This window comes from Phlebotomus papatasi, chromosome 3 (assembly GCF_024763615.1).
Source record: "Phlebotomus papatasi isolate M1 chromosome 3, Ppap_2.1, whole genome shotgun sequence".
Lineage (NCBI taxonomy): Eukaryota > Metazoa > Arthropoda > Insecta > Diptera > Psychodidae > Phlebotomus > Phlebotomus papatasi.
The window spans coordinates 75607301-75614696 of NC_077224.1; the positions used below are offsets into that span (position 1 = coordinate 75607301).

The window sequence follows — 7396 nt, forward strand, 5'->3', positions numbered from 1 at the left end:
AATCTTCCCGATTTGAGAGCTCTATCCGGTTGAGGTTTTTCCTTTACCGATTCGAAGGTATATCAGAGAGAACTTACCTAAAAATCCGTTGGAAGTTTGAACGTTTAAACCAACGAGTTACACAAAAGTAAGCAAGTTTATAAAAAGGATATTTATTTTAATGAAACTACAATTCAAACGATCTGCCATCCTGAAATTCCACAAAACTATATAAAAATTCACTTTTTGCACCAAACGTTTGCACACTTTTCCTGACATTGTTGACAATTCAAGTGTCAAGAATATCGAAATTCGAAATGGCAGAAAAATCAGCGCTAAAACGGCGAGTACGTGAACTTGCACTTTAGGCTTCCGGTAGATTTTCTAATAGGTTTGACTTGGCTTTGAAGTGGATTTGTCTCCTCGAAAAGTTACAAAATTGAAAAAACTAAAAAAAACAAAATTGAACAAAGATACAAAATTGAAAAAAAAACTAAAGGTTAGAAGAAATTAGGAAATCGATTAAAACAAAAAAGTGAATTGAATACCTCAGGACATCCCTGGGGAGAAGATATGCTTCATTCAAGATAAACCATTAGTCCTCTCATTCGTCCCAAAGAATGATCCCATAAATGCATCAAAATTTAAAATTCAAAATGATAATCAAGATCACGACACAGACCCTCTTCCCACTTCACAAAAAAGAAAACCATGAAAAAGAAAAAAAGAATTCCTTCGTAGGGAAAGCAAATTTGAAATGAGACTCTTAAACAGGTTATGTTAACTCAAATTGGGTCAATAAGCCGCGAGTTGGGCGCCAAATGTAAAGAGTGTATTAGGTTTATAAGAAAAATTTGCTTATTTATCCAGTTCACCGATGCTGGATTCTCCTAATTGGCTCTAGAAATGATGGGCAGAATCATTTCTCACTCCTTTCCTTCACAGTCACATCTACCCGATTATCTCCAATTCACCACCGAAAGGACCGAAAGAATGAGAATACTCATATCCTATGTTCACTTTGTTCTTTATTACATTAGACCCCATTAAAACCTTCCGATCCAAATTAAATATCACTTGGGGAAAACTATCGATCTATGGCCCATATAAATGTTAATACTTTAATTCAAAGTTACAATATATAAAAGGGATTGACAAGTAATGGGGTAAATGATACTCAAGGTTTTGTTGATCCTGAATCCTCGATGATATCCGATGGCATAAGCGTAGGATCTCTCTTCTGCATGATCCTTGAGATCTAAGGAGCCGGAAGACGGGAGAATGATAACTCCGCTGATCCCCATTCTCTCCACTGACGCAACATTGAAGTCTATAACCCGGTGATCTTTCGGTGACGATGTCCGGAGGCGAGCCTGGAGCCTCCCATTATAAAACCCCTCCGACCGGTAGATGGATTTTCTTCTCGGGTCTTCTGGACTTCGTTGCCTGCTGAACCGGTAAAGAAACGTCTCCCTCCCTCCGTGGGAAACAGACGGTGGGCGCCATCAGCAAGACAAAGTTCTCCTGGACCACAAGGAGCCTCCTCAGCACCCCACTGACATTTCACCTTCGCCCTCCTGACGGGAGGAAAAAACTTAAAACATCCACTCACTATCAAGCTCTGTCCCCGACTGCCCCCACTAGGGTCAGTACAATTACCTCTCTCCCTGTGACGGTGGGAAAGAACACACACACAGATACACAATATAGCACAAAACATAGACTTTCGGAGTCCGAAATTTAGTACATGGGGAACCCGACAGTCTCAGTGATCATGACTTTGAACCTCAACGGCCGGAATTAAGAAAGTGCATGTTATATCTCCCCTTTCGTGAAAAAAAAAGAAAACAAAAAAAAGAAAAAAAATTCTCTTAGTTGGGCCGGAGTGAAAGTCAAGTGAAAAATTAATTGAAATAAGGGAATATTTGAGGCTGATTCCTAAAAAAAAAGGAAGATGGAAAGTTACTTTAGTTCAAGACTTCAAGACTAAATCAGGGAGATAGTCAGTTGGTAGCCAAATGATCACAATACCAAAGGAATACCAGATTAAATTTTATAATGAATGAGAAAAGTAGGTTCCGGGTTCATATTTCAGCAGTTACTTTAAAAGGAAAAGCAAAATAAGGAATAAGAATAGCAATGGAATTGAATGATTCAATAGCCAAGAAGATTCCCCCCGCTTTCCCGTCCAATGGAAAAATTCAGAATATCTCTCAGAAGATCCTCAAGCAGGATAGCAAAAAAAATGTCTGCAGCCACTCACCGAATCCCCGAAATAGAATTCTGTTTTGAGTGAACATAAAGATTTACCGGATGCTCAAAATCGTGAAGGCTAAACTCCATTGACAAGTCCAACCGTTTTAATACCTGCCTCACACCTCCCCACAAAACCCTCCGAACATTCCGTAGTCCAGGTGATAATGAGGAAAGAAAATAAGACAGGGTGACTCACCAGAACCTTGCCATAAAGGGATTTAACAAATATAATTACGAGTCTCCAAACCTCCCCCTCGGACCCCACTGAACCCCTACTCAACTTCCACAAGTCTCCCGACCAAGGATGCACACCGTAATGCAGAGGGGATCAGAAAAAATGCAAACAGGGCAAACACTAGAGGGACTGCTAATCCATTTCTCGACTCAGCCGTCCACCCGGAAAAAAAAAGCATCCCCTCCCTTCCATGCATCCACCCACGGGACCTTCTCTCCTCTCACTTTGTCGGGTCTCTGTCCGGTCTGTCTCCATGAGCAGCGAATCATCCGGTAAACTTAACCTTGGGCTAAAGAGCTTTTTGGCTTATGCTCCTATAGCGTGATTGGCTTCAGGAAGCTCCGGAATCCGATAACATAACTCAGACCAATCCGTGTAACTGCTGTTGGTCTCTTACTGAGTAATTGCTGCGATTGTTTTGACGTACATGGAGATCCTCTTGTATCTGCACCACTATCGGCCGCCACATCAACAAGCGGATTGTTCCGATTATCAAGATGTCCTTGAAACACACCTCACAGTCGGTATATGGATAGAGTTGTTTGACTTTTGACTGCATCTATCTCGCCCTGGTTATTTATAACGAGGCTTTCTTCAGATGTCTTCCATTTAAGACGTTTGCTGAGCGGTGAATTCTTTAGTTGTTATTGATTTAGGTGTTCCGTAGTTTTCTTTGAGTCGGCATCTCGTGAGGGCGGTGCAAGTTCTTCTCGAAGGTTGCCTTAAGAAAGGCAATGTCCGGAATACATGTCAGGGGTCAGACCACCATCCCCCCCCCGAGCATCAGACCAGAGGACGAAGAATGGAATAACCGATTTGGCAATGTTATTGGAGCTACATTGACCCCCTCGTGCATCGGAATGGACACCGATTCACCGGGGTACTGTATGCAGTTCTCGGAACCAATCCAGCGTTCGCCACCCGGGAGGCATGGAAAACTCTTCTCAATTCCAAACATCGGAAAACTCTGACATCCGACCGGCATATCAATAAAAATGTCACGGTCAACGGCAAGGAACACGAATCAACTAACGCCAGAATTGCAATGAAAAACCGATTCCGGATTCCGAGGCTTACACCGTTTGTATTCCGGGGAAAAGAAATAAGAAAATTAAGAAAAAGACCGGCATGAAACTTAAATAAATAAAGGAATGAATCATTATCAGGAGTAACCGACATGTCCCTCGTCAAATAGAACCGAACGTAACAGCCAGAATCCCAGTCCTCCCCAAGAGCACTTCCCTTCCGGAATAATTATAGGCTCTGAAGCAGGATCTGAAACCTTTGGGCAATTATGACCGACTCCGACCGAAATTCCGAAAAATTATCCGAGAGCACCCAAGTAGCCACGCGCGCAACCACAGGGGTGATTTTCCGAAAAGAGATATCCGAAGATATCACCGAGAACCGAAAAACATCCTTGAATGGCTCAAGCCAAAGCCTCCAGAGAAGCTGTCCAAGGAACCGAATGACCGAAAAGAAAGGTACTTGGGCACCCTGAAAGGCAAATGCCAATGCTTCTGAAAGAAGGCTGTCCAAGGAGCCACAAGACCGAGTTAATTGTGTTCTGAGCCCTTTCAGAGGCCAACGTCAAAGCCCCCACCCGAAGCTGTACCAGAGATAAAAGGCCGAAGAGAAGAAGAATATTTTAGGGTACCTCGAAAGGCGAACGCCAAAATTCCTAATAGAAAATGTCCGAGGTATAGAAGAGAAAAACCCGAAGAATGAAAAGATGACCGAAAATAAGGGAAAAATCAAAAAAAAATCTGGTTTTACATCCTTATGGCCCAATGACCCGCACTCCCCGAAAGACCAGCACCGAGACATCCCAATCCGAAAGAATCATCTCCGGAATCCTAGACACGTAAATGACCGATTTATATCCGAAGACCGTAATTACTTTCAGTATAAGGATTGAGTTCTCCTAATTACAAACAACATAAGTACTCACTTTAACATGTAAAAAAGGTTTGGATTGAACTTTGCGTTCAAATGTTCCCAAATTCTTCCATCCTAGGGCATATAAGTGTATTATCCCCTCATTAGATTCCCAGAGTATATTCCGAAACAAAAGTAAAGGCCTCAGCAACATTAGGATCCATGAAAATATTATGTCCTCTTTTAAGGAGCCTCCAAATGGGAGAGAACTTACCAAGGACGAGACTTGGGTATAGCCCAAGAAAATTACTCATGGTTATCACGGCCAGAGACTAACCAAAGTCCAACAATATCAGAGAAAATAATAGGATTAGAATGGATTTTCAAAGTTCACCAGATTTGGGAATAAGACAAAGCACCAATATGTGATGAAAAGAGCCTTTATCTAGGGCAAATTGTGATCCAAGATAATTGCAAAAAGCACCCGAAATATCAAATTCAATAGGAAATCAATTACCCTAGCTGTATGTTGATACATTTGTATAGAAATATAAATTTCCATACTCTTGGATTATCCAGAGACAAAGATGAAATGAGTCCAATGGGTAATCGGATTATCGTAACGGTAGCCACTGAAATGATAAGAGCGAAATCTGTGGCGCGTGCCAAATGCTAAAAATGATTTGGTGAAATTTGATCACTTTTCTTCCGCCCTCTTCAAGGATCTACACAGCACAGGATCACACAGGATCTACAAGCACATACACTCACCAGAACAAAACAAAACGTACAAAATTATTAGATACAGATCCGCCTGAATCAATCTCGAATTCGAAAAATATTTTCGATATAACCCCCTGCGCCCGAATTACAAAATATGCAATAGAAATACAACTCCCGCACAGGATGCTTCCCATATATGCCACCCCATTTCCCAATTAAGGTGATCACTTAGATCAAGGCAAATCAATATCATACCCAATACTATATGGGCCCGAAAATTGAGCTAGCATACAATACCGCAGCATGCAGATTTATGAGACTCGCCAAAGTCACGGATTTTCTTTTCAAGATTATGTCGGATTTAACGATGAAGAAAAATTTTAAGATGACAAAAAAAATAATTATATTATTCCCGGGAGTCTTTAGGGGAGAAGGAATGTCCATGTAAAACCAAACATTAACCCTCCTCATTCGTCCCAGAAGAATGCCCGATAAATATTGAAAAATGGATTCAAAGCATTTAAAGAGGTAAATCACTTATGAAAGGTATCTCTGGGGAGAAGAAATACCTAATACTGGATCAAATATTATTCCTCCCATTCGTCCCATAGAAATCCTTCGATACAAAATTGAAAAAAAAACTAAAGGTTAGAAGAAATTAGGAAATCGATTAAAACAAAAAAGTGAATTGAATACCTCAGGACATCCCTGGGGAGAAGATATGCTTCATTCAAGATAAACCATTAGTCCTCTCATTCGTCCCAAAGAATGATCCCATAAATGCATCAAAATTTAAAATTCAAAATGATAATCAAGATCACGACACAGACCCTCTTCCCACTTCACAAAAAAGAAAACCATGAAAAAGAAAAAAAGAATTCCTTCGTAGGGAAAGCAAATTTGAAATGAGACTCTTAAACAGGTTATGTTAACTCAAATTGGGTCAATAAGCCGCGAGTTGGGCGCCAAATGTAAAGAGTGTATTAGGTTTATAAGAAAAATTTGCTTATTTATCCAGTTCACCGATGCTGGATTCTCCTAATTGGCTCTAGAAATGATGGGCAGAATCATTTCTCACTCCTTTCCTTCACAGTCACATCTACCCGATTATCTCCAATTCACCACCGAAAGGACCGAAAGAATGAGAATACTCATATCCTATGTTCACTTTGTTCTTTATTACATTAGACCCCATTAAAACCTTCCGATCCAAATTAAATATCACTTGGGGAAAACTATCGATCTATGGCCCATATAAATGTTAATACTTTAATTCAAAGTTACAATATATAAAAGGGATTGACAAGTAATGGGGTAAATGATACTCAAGGTTTTGTTGATCCTGAATCCTCGATGATATCCGATGGCATAAGCGTAGGATCTCTCTTCTGCATGATCCTTGAGATCTAAGGAGCCGGAAGACGGGAGAATGATAACTCCGCTGATCCCCATTCTCTCCACTGACGCAACATTGAAGTCTATAACCCGGTGATCTTTCGGTGACGATGTCCGGAGGCGAGCCTGGAGCCTCCCATTATAAAACCCCTCCGACCGGTAGATGGATTTTCTTCTCGGGTCTTCTGGACTTCGTTGCCTGCTGAACCGGTAAAGAAACGTCTCCCTCCCTCCGTGGGAAACAGACGGTGGGCGCCATCAGCAAGACAAAGTTCTCCTGGACCACAAGGAGCCTCCTCAGCACCCCACTGACATTTCACCTTCGCCCTCCTGACGGGAGGAAAAAACTTAAAACATCCACTCACTATCAAGCTCTGTCCCCGACTGCCCCCACTAGGGTCAGTACAATTACCTCTCTCCCTGTGACGGTGGGAAAGAACACACACACAGATACACAATATAGCACAAAACATAGACTTTCGGAGTCCGAAATTTAGTACATGGGGAACCCGACAGTCTCAGTGATCATGACTTTGAACCTCAACGGCCGGAATTAAGAAAGTGCATGTTATACAATCTTAGTCGGGGTGACAAAGGCTGTATTGATATGTTCAACCAGATGATAGAGCTCATAAGGATATTTAAGTGCTTCAACGACACATTCGGCATCATGATAGCCACTATCTTTATCCATCATTTTATTTGTGCTTGTGTGAATTCTTACTTTATCTTCTGGCAGGTGTTCAATTTACCTCTCAATGAAAACGATATATTCTTTGTCATCACCTGTTTCATCTGGGTTATAAGAAATTTTATCATTATATACCACATCACATCCACTTGTGATATGTTTTTCACTCAAGTAAGGATGAGGACTGAAAAAAGAACACACAGAGTATAAAGCTTGTGTTATACCTTTCAGGTGGAAAA

General features: G+C 41.1%; 1 long non-coding RNA gene across 1 annotated transcript; it reads right to left on the bottom strand.

Annotated features, from left to right (window-relative positions):
* Window positions 1–987: 987 nt before the first annotated feature.
* LOC129805797 (uncharacterized) lies at window positions 988–7032 on the bottom strand. Its single transcript, XR_008752125.1, has 2 exons — window positions 6397–7032; window positions 988–1556 (listed from the first exon to the last, which is right to left on the bottom strand). It is a non-coding gene; the product is annotated as an uncharacterized LOC129805797 (long non-coding RNA).
* Window positions 7033–7396: the final 364 nt, after the last annotated feature.